We start from the raw sequence: 15023 nt of genomic DNA on the forward strand, positions 1-15023 counted from the left end.
GTTGTGGAGAAGGTAATGCCTTGATTAGTCAAATATATAATGGAAGTACTTGAAACACAATTATCAAGGAATAATAAACCTGAAATGATCAGGCAGTGTATTCTTCTGCTACAGGAAATACGGCATCAATCCTGAATCTAAAGATAGTCAAGAAAGAAATGATGAACCTATTCCCATTCTGTATTTTTCTGCTCTTTGACTAAATTCCTAGTCGACTTCCAAGACTTCTGCTTAAGCCAGCATTTTCTTCTTCAACATTTACTGAGTGCCCACCATGTGCCAGGCACATACCTGAATACATTAACTCCAAAACTGAAATGCAAACCATGATACAACTAATGCAGTGATTTTACCAGAGTTCCACAGTCCTCATGAAACTGAACTTTTAAATTGTGTTGTTTTTATGTCCCATGTATGGCTCCATCTTGTTTAACACCTCAAACTCTAAGACAGAGGTATTTTTATGTCACATTTATGGGCAATTGAACTGAGGATCAAAGCTCTTAAGAAATTGAGAGAGTTGCACAATTGGAGACTCAGCTTTTAACTCAGGTTGTCTCAATCTAACATCCGAGTTTTCCCTGTAAATCATCCTTTTCCCTTCGTCCTCTCCTTCAGTGAATTACCATGACTCTTGTGTTCTCACATTCACAAGTATTCAACAATTTAACAGTTCTGAAATACACATGTCATTTTAAAAGGCCAATCTTGTTTGTATGTAGTTAGTTTTAGAATAGATGTATAGTGTTAGCTATAAATTTTAAACATAAATGCCTCACTGAAAGATTCAAAATTAAGCATGGAATTAGGTTACTCAAAGAGACAAGTTGGTAACTTAATGTTATTTACTACCTTATTTGGAGGATCACATTTTCAAAAACTGTAACTGTTGTACAGTATGTATGTGTTTAAAGAGAGGTCTATAGATCAAGGCAGTGATTTTCTGAATACATCAAAAGTCTCATAGCATTCTGAAGGATGCTGATTAACCCAGTAGGATATTAATGATAAACACGTCTACCATTCTTACTTTTTGTTCTTTTCCTTGACTAGGAGTGGAGTAATTCAGACTTGTGTGTATGCTTAGGTGTAGCTAGCAATGAATGATGAGCTAGATTTAGATACATTTATGAAGCATCAGATCAAATAAACTGCTTACTAGAAAACACAACTTGTACTGGAGATTAAATGTTTAAAGTAGGAAAAAGTTGTTTTTTAAAAAAGAGCTTAACCTTAAATAAGACAGCAGATGAGGTGGGTGAATGTGAAAGAATAGATAGCGTCATTGTTTCTCAAGAACAAGAGTATTTATAGTTCCTCTGCTTTGTGACTCATGACTGTGCTGTAAAATATTTGGGGTATTACTCATAACTACAAAAAAGACATAGCATATAAGAGTTTGATGTTAGGGCCAAGGACAAGGTGAGCAAGCTGGTGTTCTACTTGTGATATTCCCATTTATAAGAAATTGGACAGTTTCTCTAATTTTTGGCTCCTTTTCTTTCTCTGCAAAAATAATATGTCATTTAAAACAAGTGATAATCCATGTGCCTCAAATCTAAAACTGTCAAAAAAGGCAAAATGGAAATAAGGCATAGGGAGTGCAAATAATGTAGCAGATTGTAAGACACTCCCCTTATATTTATTGAGCAATGTAAGTGTGTGATTATTATGAAGACATGTGCTTTGGGGAGCAGATATATTACCCAAGGGGCATTTCCTTCAAGTATTCCTTCTCTTTACAGCTAAGATGATCGCCAGAAGGAAACAGATATAGTGATAAAAATGGGAAAATTATTGATAATGGATTAGAAGACCAAGATAATATAAATCCTCTAACTTAAAATACACTTTTTTTGGAGATAACACTAGTAATTTTGAACAATAATTTATTCATAGAAAAAAGTTAATCTTATAGCCTTCTTCTGGACTTTTTCACTAAGTAATACACTTTAAGATCAAATTAACCTTCTATAACAATGTTAGCTCATAAAATTAATGCTAATTATCAGTTGCTCCAAACTATTTCAAGGAGAGAGAGAGAGAGAGAGAGAGAGAGAGAGATAAGTTCCCAGGAATACAGTTTTAATATTACCTTACATGAAAACTATAGAATTTCTTGTTTTGTAATTTACTTTTGCCCATAATCATGACTACATTTGGTCAATTATATTTCTATAATTTTAAGTTGAGGTTTTCATCCTCCAGAAAGGTAATATTTGACCAACTTTTTAGACTACTAATTTTTTTTTTAAAGGATAAGCTTAACATTTATATATTGCAGAAGCCACCTTTTATGGCAAGAAACATTGCAAATAACTTATTCTGAAATAGTTAGATAGCAGCTATCAGCTTAGAATTGTATTAAGGACACATATCATATAGCTATATCGAAATATGTAAAATAACTATGGCTAATTTCCTCCAAGGTGGTGAACTATCACTGGATTTAGCTTAATGTCCTAGAATATCAATCCTAGGTATTTCAAAGAAATCTGAAAGAGGTAAATAGCTCTCTCAATTTATCTAAAAACTGTTGAAAAATTCTGGTCTAGCTGAGGATGGGAGGTACTAGAATATGTCTGTGTGCATTAGAAGGTTGAGTTCTCAACTTTGACATTCTTGGCATTTTGGGCTAAATAATCCTTTGTTATGGGGGTTGCCCTGTGCATTGTGGAATGTTTATCAGCATCCATGGCCTCTACCCACTAGATACCAGTAGCAGTAGCACCATCCATGCTTCCATAAAAATAAACGTATGAGACATTGACCATCTCCCCTGGAAGGCATGGATGAAAATGATGTTAACATATTGTCTCTTCCAAAACCTACATCAGGACACATGTCCAGCCTGTAATTTATGATAATGCAAACAGTCTGAGCTAGTAGAGTGATTCATTGCAAAGATCAAATTAAGGATATGGCCTTTAAATTCAAGCTTAATAGTCTCAAGGTAGCCCTTATAAAATAAGAGAGAAAGCATATTAGGAGCAAAGGCATGTAGAAGATTAAAGGATTAAAAAAAGAACTATGGGTAGGTACCTGGAACATGAAATTTACTGGAAACAAATTAATTTAAAATCTATTAAGTTTGCAAAGTAACTGCATTGCCAAATAAACCACATGACTTGTTTATAATCATGTGTCTGCTCAAGACTTAAAACAATTCTTTGGCCCCCAGCCTTCCAAGAGCAGGAAATCAGCTGAGAAGAAGGTGCTAAAGTTACAGAAGGCGCATTCCTTAGCATCCTCCTCACCTGGGACCACTGAGAACAATAGACAAAAGAATAGAGTAGAATCAGGACCTAATTAAGGAAATTCCCACCCATTCTCTGCCTCGCCCGCCCCGCCCGCCCCCCCCGCAACTTCAAGGTAAGGGCCTTCATCTTATCTGTGCAGTGGGGTTTTAGATTTGCTATGAACCAAGGTCTATGGACTGTTTCCAATCCTTCCCTTTGTCTAATTAAAGTATTCCAGTAGATATAATTTGTCTTTAAAGTTCATAGGATTCTGGAAAAAATAAAGACACAATTAGATCTAATTCAGAAGCTATCATGAGTACAGAGTTCCTGTATTTTGAGTTGGATTCAGTGATTCAGTGATTGAACGAGTTAGACCATCTCCTTGAAGAAGGGCTGGGTTTGTTCTATGAGTGGGATGAAAGGAGCAAGGGGATCTTCTGTGTGACTAGGAAGTTGGATTGTAGCAGAAACACTTACTTATTAAATATGGTTCTGGACATTTCCCAGCCTTTCTTACAGTTAGGTTAACATTATAATCTAATGTTAATTAGGGCTAGTTCTGGCCCCCATAAGACTCTACCAGGGGTCCTCAAACTTTTTAAATAGGGGGCCAGTTCACTGTCCCTCAGACCGTTGGAGGGCCAGACTATAGTTTAAAAAAAACTATGAACAAATTCCTACTCACACAGAGGCGGCAAAAACACCTGGCGGGCCGGATAAATGTTTTCGGCGGGCCACTTGTGGCCCGCGGGCCGTAGTTTGAGGACCCCTACAAGCAGAAGTGACACAAATCACCTGAAGGTGTGGCAGTTTAGAACCCAATGCCTCCTCTGAATCTCTTTTACCCTTTGGTGGCTCCCTTGGAAGCCATGTGTTGAGATGGAGGCGGCACAACAAGGAGTGAACCTGGATCTCAGATCACAGCTTGGGGAAGCATCTCTGCTGCCTTTCACCATGCTTTGCTGTGTGAAAGCACTGAAATTACAGGGTGTATTTGTTACGGCAGCATGGACTAGCTTATCCTTCCTAGTATAGTTCTCTAGCCAAGAGTTCTACCATCATCACAACCACTGACAGAGCTAGGAAATGCACCACGGCTTAGCTACAAACAGCTGACTACGGGTGAGAATGCAGTTAGGAGTTTGTTTAGAAATCATTAGACAGTATGTTACAAAGACATGAAAAAGGAACAGACCCTGGAGTAAAGATTCCAGGAGAACCCCACATCTGTTCCCCTCTCTGGAAAGTGGGGCAGCACGTGTGCTCCCTTTTGATAACATATTCATTAGCAGCTGAAAAGTGCACTCTGTCTTTTACATAGTATTTTAAACCCACAAGCTCCTTTCATGCTGTCACATTTTCTGCAATCACAAAGAGCCTCCTTTTCTCAGCCAGCAGCCTTAATGGCACCACTCCTCTGTACTTTAACCAGCACCTTGGTTTCTTCGAATCGGGCAGATATTTTCAGTCTTAGGTTGAGGCTGAACTTTCATGCCAAATTAACTTTACACTCCCAAACTTTCCAAATCCCTTGTCTGTACACTACCGGTTCTCAACATCCACAAAAAAATATCTGGTCTGCCCTGCTGGTGTGGCTCAGCTGGTTGAGCACTGTCCCATGCAACAAGAGGTCCCTGGTTCAATTTCAGGTCAGGCTACATGCCCAGGTTGCAGGCTCAATCCCCAAAAGGCGGTGTGCAGGAGGCAGGCATTCAATGTTTCTTGCTCACATCAATAATTCTCTCTCTCCCTCTCCCTCCCTCTCTAAAATTAATAATACTAATAAATAAAAAACACGTTTAAAAATTATGTGGTCTAGTTTAGGTAATAAAAAAAACTGTCAAAAAAACAAACAAATAAAACCCCTGTAGCAATAATAAGCAGCAAAAAATGTTTAAGAATTAAAAAAAGTTTAGGTATAATTTAGTTGCAAATATGTTTTCATATATGTATATGTTTCTATATATTCCCTCAAAAATTACTTTTATTATTTTCCTGAGTTGGTTTTCATTCAGGAAAAAAAAAATTGCACAGCTTTTTCAGGGGAGCTATCCATGGCTACCCCACTGTCCTTTAAAATTCAACTTGTTCACCACCTGTCTCCTTCTAAAAATCTATTCTTTCTCCTATTATTTCTACTCTCTGAACCAGCAATCCACCTTCCATTCATCCATGTGCAAAATTCAGAATTATCTTTCTACTCTTCTCCCTCCATCTGACAAGCCATAAGGTGCCAAGTGCTATAGAGTCCAACTGCCATCAGTGACCCTCTAATCTGATCTTTTTTCTCCAGTCTCAGTCGGCCCTTCAGAGCTGGTTCTTTTTTGTTGTTGTTTGTTTTACCTTCATAAGAGCAGCTGAACGTATCTCCCTGCATACAGTCTTTCCTTACTCGATGCAGTCTTTATACCTCTACCAAATTAGTGGGTTTTTTAATCAAGATGCTAATTATGCTATTTTCTTTCTTAAAATCTCTCAGATTTCCCCCATTTCATACTATTCCACACCTTCATTCTGTCACCTAAAATCTTCCTCACTATAATCCTATCCTATCTTTCTAATTTTGAATCATTTCTCTTCTACTTCTACCCTACATTTCAGAAAAATGGGTTGGTCACTCTTCCTTGTGCTCTTGCAAACCAGAGGCTTTGCTAATACCATTCTCTTTGACCAAAATATTTTCCCCTTTTTTTCACTGACAGGCTCCCAACCTTCAAGATCCACCTCATTAATTCCATCTTCAGTTAACATCTTCCTTAATCCCAACAACTGGTATTAGAGCCTCTTTTAAAGCACTAATCAAATTTTGATTTTTGTTTTCGCACTAGTTAAAATATTTCTTTTGTCATATCTTTGCATTATTTGAGTTACTACTAATTTATGTTATTTGATGGCAAAGATAACATAAAATAAAAATTAAGAAGAAGACATGAGCTGGTAGGAGGAAATAGCATATACTGTACTGAAGGATCTTTATGCTTCAACTCTCTACATTTCTTTCCTCTCTACCTTTAACATAGGTATTTGAAAATTCTCCTCCATGTGAATTTGGAGGCCTACCACCCCCATAATTCTTATGCTGACAGCATCACATAAAACACCATCTTAAGCAAGTTTTACTTCTGAGTCCTAGCTATTTGGACCCTGACTATCAGTGTTCCTGTACTTCCCCACGATTGATTGCTCAGTTCCTCTGGCACTATAACAGTACATAGCATCAATGCAATTCAGCCCAATCAGGAGCTCCACAGAAAAAGTATCTTCATAAATATCTTATTAAATTGATCTGAGAAAAATTCCAGAGAGATTCAAATTCCCATCTTGGTTTCTGTATATATGCCAACTTTCATAAACATAGCTATATATCATCCATGCCAATAGAGATATCAAATGAACTCTCAAGGTGGATCGTTCACTCTGTGGATTTCTCAAGACAAAGTCACGCCTGCCTTTGCCCATGATCAGGTTAAATGATGAAACACTGATTCTGAGGAAATAACTATGTGTCTAAGCGTGAGTGTGGTAATATCAGTGACCCTCTATTTAAATATGCTTTGAAATCTCCTATGCATAGGAACTTTTCCATTTCATCCATGAAAGTGATGAAGTCCATGGCTTTGAATATTCTTACCTCCTCTCCCCTCCAGTGATATATCTATCAAATCATTTCTAAAATTCACTGAATAAAAAAAATAAAACATGCATAGCTCCACTTATAAACATATAATAACAAAATGCTTATGGTGCATATCTGAACATATAATTCAAAGGAAGCCCAATAAAAGAGAGAATTAAAACTGTCTCTACTATTCTCATACTAGTATCTCTTTCTTGAGTGAACAACTAACTGTTCTGGTTTGCCCTGGACTTAGGTTCCCAACACAGGGGACTTTCAGTGATTAACTGGGAAGGACCCTCCAAACTAGGACTGGTTCTTTATCTTACTCTTCATGGATATTGATAAAACTCTCGTTCTTTGCAAAATTCAAAATATAAGTACTTATTCTAGAATTCATCTTGCTTTTAATTTACATAAATTATGGAGTCCAAATATGATCTGTTCCTAAGAACTCAGACATTTACTTTCAATCTCAGCAGGTCTAAATCCCCTTTCCAAAAGTGTTTGAGTTTCTGGGTCTCAAGCCATAAGATAGTCAGGGAAGCTGTCCTAAGGAACCACCTGCTCTCTGGTGGGTCAACTGTATTAGATGAAAAGATCCTCTGCTTCCTTCTCTTATAGTTTCTGTCCCAACTCAATCACAAAATGAAAGTAAAATTTTCATGAGGAAAGGAACTTTTCAAACCTCATATTCTTCTCTTAGCTGAACCATTCCATTTATATATCTTGGCAGCAGTCATTAGCAGTGAGAAACCTAAAGAGACAACAAAAGAGAAATGTATAAATCTTTTTCAAGAGCTTCTGAAGTGTTGAAAAGTGTTTCTATTTAAAAGCTCCTGACAATGATTGGCAGGATCTGAGAAAACCTCACAAGATGAGCCCCACCCTCTGAGAATTATTATCAGGAGAACAGTAATTGGTGAACATCTAATCCATTCTAACCACAATTGAGGGATTGCAATATAATTGCTAGTTGGTGGTCCCTCTCAAATGCCACAAGAAGGTGAGTGATGCATTGATCAATACTAAACACCCCACAAGGACTGTCAGACCTCAAAGAAGGGGAGAAGTTCTAATATTCTGAACTAACTTGACAATAAAAACAAGGGGGAGCTTGCATTGATTGATTGAGTGATTACTAACTGGCCCATTAGGCCAGCCTCTTCCCAAGAATCTGACATTTAAAATAAAAATAAGACGGGCCTAATTTTAAATTTTGCAATTAGAGGATTTAATTTAGATGTGAGGGAGAACAGAGGTGTTTAAATCAACCCAATTTAGTGCAGACAGAAAAATAGACAGAAATGAAAATTACAGAGTCAGTTTGTAATAGACATAATGAAGCCCATTTACATTTGATGTAATAAATGTTTAGAATATTAATAACTCATATGGCAAAATTTGAGGCTACTGACAATTGGGGTATTAAATACCAACTTTTCAACTTCCTTTGTTTTCCAGTTATCTACTAAGTGATACATAGAAGTAACCATGAAGGAGTTAAACCCATTTTGTTGTGACTTAGTCAATAGTGCTTCAGTAATGGGTAGGTATGATTGTCGTAATGAATTGCCTTGAAAGTACAGAAAGTTAATGGTCATTATCATTGGTGCAAGAAAAGGGAAGCAAAAAAAAAGGGGGGGGGCATGATCAAAAACAGGATACAAATGCATAAAACAGTTACTTTTATCCATAATAATGTAGTAAAGAAAGATGCCTTTCTAAGTTGTCTGGTTTGTTAACCATGCAATAGTACATTTAACCAAACTAAAAAAGAAATTACTTGGAAATGAAAGAGACTGCAAAAAGAGGAATAGCTGACATATGCTCAAACTGTGAGATTTCAAATGATATGTCATAAGATATAATATCTAATCACACATATATAACAAAACCATTTCTTTGTGGAAAAGAAGAACCAAAGATATTTAAGCACCAGATTAGTGCTACTAATATTACAAATGTTTTACAAAGTCGTGTAAAGAAATTAAGTAAAACTCAACTTTGAGTCAAGATATTTTATTCAAACAAGAATCCACCAGGAGACATTGACATTGTAGACTTTGCCATTTTGTTAACAAAAGGTCACAAGTCCTAGTAATTACCTGATTTTGAAAAACATTCAAGAACAGATTGGGAATCTTGGACCCAATGTCTAAGTGAGAACAATAAAAACAGTCTTCAGCTGCCTTTACACAACTTTTTTCTTCATTATCACACAACAGATGATATTTGTTTTTCTGTTTCATTTTTTGCCTTCTAACCTGAGCGACAGGCCAGATTCTCCTCCTCTGTAACTCTGCAGGGATTCTTCGGTTTGTACCTTTTGTGTAATTCTGCTTGGCATTCTAAATATAACTCCTTCGCCTGGGTTTCAATATATTTCTTGACTTTCACCTGCAGATCTTCACTAAGTTGAATGCCATGGAATAAGGGGTAGTTTTATCAGCAAGAGAAATCTAGGGATATTATGTGTTCACAGCTATAATAACTAAGTTTCTATTTCATAAATTGGAGGGGAGACAGAATAATCTTTAAGGAATGAATTTTATCATTTGCAATTCAAAATTGTAAGTTATTGCTACAATATGGTGACTGTTCCCTAGATTGAAGGAGTATAGTTACAGTACTTAATTGACATCATTTCAAAAATAGTTTAACGAAGGTGAATTACAAGATTCTAATCTTCACAGTCTGAGATTTCTCAATAACAAAGTTGGGTCTCGGTATGGGCCAAATTACAGTAATATAGGCCCCTTGTCTAAGAAATATAATTCCTGAAAAGAGGTAAAAATCATTTCACATTCCTCCAATCTTTGAAGATGTGCTTTTTATGTACCAGGTGTTTTACATAATGTCTCTGTGAAGTGGTCATGCACTCTGGAAGGGCCAGACAATCTTGATATAAGCTTCAAGAGACAACCACATACTCTTTGAACACTGGTAATATTTCCATCATTACTTTTTTTCAGTTCCCTTGGAGGATTCATGCTAAGGGTAGAGAACCGGAAGAGAGATTTTCCTGCAGAGTCATAAAAATAGCCAAAATGTATTTTTCTTTTAGCCATACATTTCAGCATGCATAAACCCTCTGGCTGATATTTCTTGCCATTTGGTCCAACTATACTTCCTGAAGACACTGTATGAAAAGAACTAGTCTAATTTAAGAAGGAATCTGTCCCTGGTAAAACAATACATACAAAAAAGAAATCATCCAATTTAGCCAACTTCCTTAGAGCCTTGATCTGAAAATTTGGTCTTAAAATAGAAAACTTAAATAAAAGTGACTATCCAAGTCATTTTGCTCTTAGTACATTTAGGATCATTTTATGGAAAAGACATTCAATTCATTTAAATTAATTTTAAGGTCAATGAAACTTACATACTCTAAGTAGATCATTTCTACATGCTCCTATTTTACCTTGCATAGCCTCGGGTATATATATTTTTCCTTTGTCATCAAAATGTTCCTTTATTAATAATTTCTATTCCAGGGGTAGGTTTATTTTCAGAGACATTTACCATAAATTTTCCAGAGATTTATTAAAGTGTAAATGGCCTCCCCAAGGTGTTAAAAGGCAAGATATTCTGAAAATAGCTTAACTTAGAACACATGTGTTCCTTGAACATGAATAGAAAAGTATATATGAGTAGCAATGTTCTTCCTTTCTTCTCTACTATGATTTAAATCACCTCATTTGGAGAATATTTGAAATTTAGGAAAAGACTGAATGTTTATGATTTTTCTTTTGAATTTAAAAATTTATATACACACAAAGGAAGTAAAGTACATACTTATTGACTTATTACTCTGTTCAGATATCCATAATTATTGAGATGAACACTCAGGGATGAAATCTACTCAACTGAAAATGGTCTCATGATCAGAATAAAGAAGCTATAGCATAAAATATGCTGCAGATTATCACACATTATTAACACTTGAGGCTGATTCAATGGGCTATTATTTTACTAGAAATGGAGATAAAACTTGAAAAGAAAAGCATAAGGAAAGTACTTAAGGGAGTAAATGTAATATATTTCAAATATTTTACATAGTATTATTTACTAGGTATTTGTTATATATGGGGAAAAACAGCCTTGAATTCTAGATTAGTGAGACTTCAAGTGTGGTTCCTAGACCAGCAATTGCAACATCTCCAGGAACCTGATGGAAATGCAAATTCTCAGGCTCTACCCAGATCTCTGGAATCTGAGACTGCTCTACAAGCTATCCCATTGAGTCTAATGCACACTCAGGTTTGAGAAACACTATTCTAGATCATCATTTTTAGGATGTAGCAAATTCAAATATAAATGGATCCAAAAACTATTTTGCATATTCAATAATAAACACAATATTTAAATTTGTATAGTGATTTGAAAATTACAAAGCACTTTCAAATGCATTAATCTCATTTGATCTCTCAATATAATTGTGAGATGGTTTGGGGGGGACTCATAGTTTTTATTTTCCAAGATTAAATTGAGTTTGATACAGGTTAAGTAAATTCCTCACTTCACAAAGCTAGTTAATAAGTGAATTAGATTAGAACCCAGATCTTCAGACAGCAGAACATGTATGCTGCTACTAAGTAAATAAATAGTTTATCAGAATTAGTAGGGATGGTTTAACAACACCATTGGCAACCAAACAATGCTGTAAACTCTTTAAAATTTTTAAAATATGTTAAAAATGTACAAAGAGTTTATACTATATGCATCTATTTAAAATAGATTCAATTAAGCTCTATCTCTGACCCACATAAAATTAAATAAATTCTAAAACCAGCATATGCCTAGTTGATAAATTTTTACTAATAAATACAACAAGCATTCATGTTTACTCTTGTTGAAAAAAAGAAAAACAATTAAAGGTCCCAGGTGGCCTTGGAGAATTCTATTTTCATTAAAAACATAAAGAAAAAGCTTAAATTTGTGGAAATTCAATCATTTTTTAAATATTCTCAATTTTATAGTATAGGAAATAAGAAGTCTTCTACCTGAAATGTTTGTTTCCTATCCTCCAGATATTCTTCACATAGTGCTTTTCTAGAGGGAAAGTGAAGACATAACTTGGACCGTCTTCTTACCATCAACTGAGTGTCTCTCTTTCAAAACTTTAATATTAATAGTTACATATTCTAAAATGATTTCTATTACTACCCAATCTCTTTTTATGGACTCTTCATAATTCTGAAAGGATAATTTAAGGATGTTAACAAAGTTAACATCTACTAAGACTGACACTACTCAAGACATAAGCATAAATGGTGTCTGTTGAGTAAAACTAATACGTTACTGAGTCTGTGAGAATGTTTGATATCTCCAGAAAGATTAAAACAAAATGCTGGGGTAAACATGTTTCAGGCTCTTGCAGATGGTCTCAGGTCCAATAGCTTCTCTAGAAAACATGTGTGAGATGATTCTTTGAATGACATAGGAGGACGACTTCAAAATCTAGCCCAGGACTTCTCAAGCTGGGGTTTGAAAATGTGTTCTGGAAAATTAGGAGGTCCATAAGTATGTTTTGTATATTATTTGTCATTTTGATGGTAAACTTAAAATGCTTTATCAGTTATAAGGAAACTTCCTTGAAGAGATCACTCATAACTGAATAAATAAACTATTCAAAAACTGAACATATTTCTTAAGTCATTCCTTCTCAAACTAAGGTGCAAGGATGCATGTCCTTGAGTGAGTTATGAGAATGTCTTTTTCTTTTAAAAAGGGTCTGTTCATCATTCACATTTGAGAAATAATAATTATAGCAGCTTATGTACTGCCTTAAATCTGATCAATCTGACAAAGAAACACACAAATTCTTCACTTGGAAATTTGAATACTGTAAATATGAAAAATACATTTGAAAGCACATAGAAGAACATAGTGACGACACAATCTAGCTATACTTCCACACAGTATGATCATGGGTTAATCAAATGATTCAAATAATTTTTTTTACTCACCTCAGTGATACACCAATGGGACAAGATAGAAGCATTCCACCCCAGCAAGGAAACTTGTTTTCTCACTAAATAAGTTTCAATTTGCTGAGGCATGGTTACAATGTAAATCAGACTGACTTCATTTGGTTTCATTTTTGTTTTTAAACTCTTTACTGACAGGTCCCCTTTTTACTTGCGCCTGGGCTAGTGCTCCCACTGGCCTGCAGGTGGTACATCACTGCTAACTTCACAACATACTCAATGCCATGACTCCAAGCTATTCGGTAGGCAAAGACCTTCATGGTAAAGTAAGGCCACCATCTGAAGATAATCTTTAAGATAATCAAAGTATGTGTATGTTTAAAAATTCCATGAATGAAGACTATGGCTATGAGGGGAGGGGGCAATATATTAAAAGAAACTGGGGGAAAAATGCAGGGAATTCAGTATTCTCTATAATGGTCTACAATTGTCTGCTACTTCTTTATTCTGCCCGTTTTCAATGATTTAAGTTGTAATTGAAAACCCTTGTCAGGAGTTTTAAGTACAAAAGCAGGCTTTCTCTGACACATCAAAATATAGAGAGATAGCCAGATTTCCCATAGTCAGATTAGAGTGACAACCACGAATATGAAGAAATTCTGGTGCTGAATTTCAACTGTAGGTATTGATATAGACTGGATAGGTATATAATGAAATAGCTATATATTAAATAGATATACATATAGCTATACATATATATCTACATATAGATATAGATATACTAGTAGATATATAGATGATATAGATTATAGATATAGATATAGATATAGATATAGATATAGATATAGATATAGTATGTGTGTGTGTCTTCTAAAGCAACCTAAAAGAAATTATCCTCAAGTAGCAATGGCCTCACCTAGCCTTCATACCTTGGTTCCTAAACATCATTCTATAATTAAGGGAAATAGATTCTTGGAAAATGGAAAATTGGCTAATGCCAGGGTTGGGGCTGAAAAAATACAAACTGTTCTTGGGCTGTCTTTGAATCCAGAAAGAAAAAAATTGCCCCCATATAATACTTAAAATGAGGGCATGTCAAAATAATCAAATCAGTTTGAAAGGGCTCCCACTGGCCAACATGGGACAAGTTGTGCATCAAAATAAATAATGATAACAGCTTCTAAGTAATTGAATTGAATGATTATGAGAATCGATGAGGCCATTCTAATATAAATAAATAATTAATTGATTAAAATTGAGAAGAAGAAAAAACATCATTGCAGGGAAAGAATTATAGCCAACAAATGTAGAAAAATTATAAAATTAGAAATTCATATATGGAAATAAGTATTGTAATATTTGATTCAGGCACAAGTCATCAATAGATATTAACCTAGAGGGTGACTATTTGATGAGACAGGATATTTAAAGTCTCAAAGTATGTTTCCACAAGATACTTATTAATTATGAAGAGGGAAATGGTAAGTTTATGGGAGAAACCTGGCAGACACCATCTTAACAAAATGATCAAAGTTAATTAATCAGTAATGGGACAGGTGGATAGCATGTATCTCCTGAGAAGAACACAACAGCATGACTGTGGTATTCCCACTAAAAATTCATCACCTGAATCCAATCATGAAGAAATAGCAGACAAATCAAAACTGAGAGACATGCTACAAAATAATTAGTCTGTGCTCTTCAAAAATGTCAAAGTCATGAAAGACAAAGAATATTGGAAACTGTTCCAGAACATAGGAGACTAAAGAGATATGGCAACTAAATGCAGCATATGATCCCAGACCAGAAAAAAAATGTATTTGGCTATAAAAATGTATTTGGCTATTAGAATAGCTGGTAACGTTTGAGTATATTCTTTACTTATACATTTTAATGTAATAATATTGTATTGTATTATAGAAAAAGAAATGTTTTCCTCCATCCTCATGCTGGGTCTGAAAAGTAAACTGACAAAGACAGATTGAGAGGAGAAAAGCATACACATTTTATTTAATCTTTACATACACGTGGGAGCCTTCTCAAGAGCACAAAGAACTGAAGAAATGAAGTGAGGAGGCAGGAAGCTTTCCTATCTTTTAGACAAAGAAACAACAAATGTGTGAAGAATTGTCAAAACTGAGGGTTTAGGGTTAGGGGTAGCCCATGGTAGGAAGATAAGGGTTAGTTTTTTGTTTATATTTGTTTGTAGAGATTTATGGACCCCAAATTCCC

General features: G+C 35.1%; 1 long non-coding RNA gene across 5 annotated transcripts in view; it reads right to left on the reverse strand.

Annotated features, from left to right (window-relative positions):
- LOC118655663 overlaps window positions 1-15023 on the reverse strand; it is a 116263-nt gene that overhangs the window by 31382 nt on the left and 69858 nt on the right. For all 5 annotated transcript variants that reach the window (XR_004967337.1, XR_004967334.1, XR_004967333.1 and 2 more), the window contains one exon: window positions 7547-7615. This is a non-coding gene — a long non-coding RNA (uncharacterized LOC118655663). The remainder of the gene's footprint in view (window positions 1-7546; window positions 7616-15023) is intronic.

Source organism: Myotis myotis, unplaced genomic scaffold (assembly GCF_014108235.1).
Source record: "Myotis myotis isolate mMyoMyo1 unplaced genomic scaffold, mMyoMyo1.p scaffold_m19_p_5, whole genome shotgun sequence".
NCBI classification, from domain to species: domain Eukaryota; kingdom Metazoa; phylum Chordata; class Mammalia; order Chiroptera; family Vespertilionidae; genus Myotis; species Myotis myotis.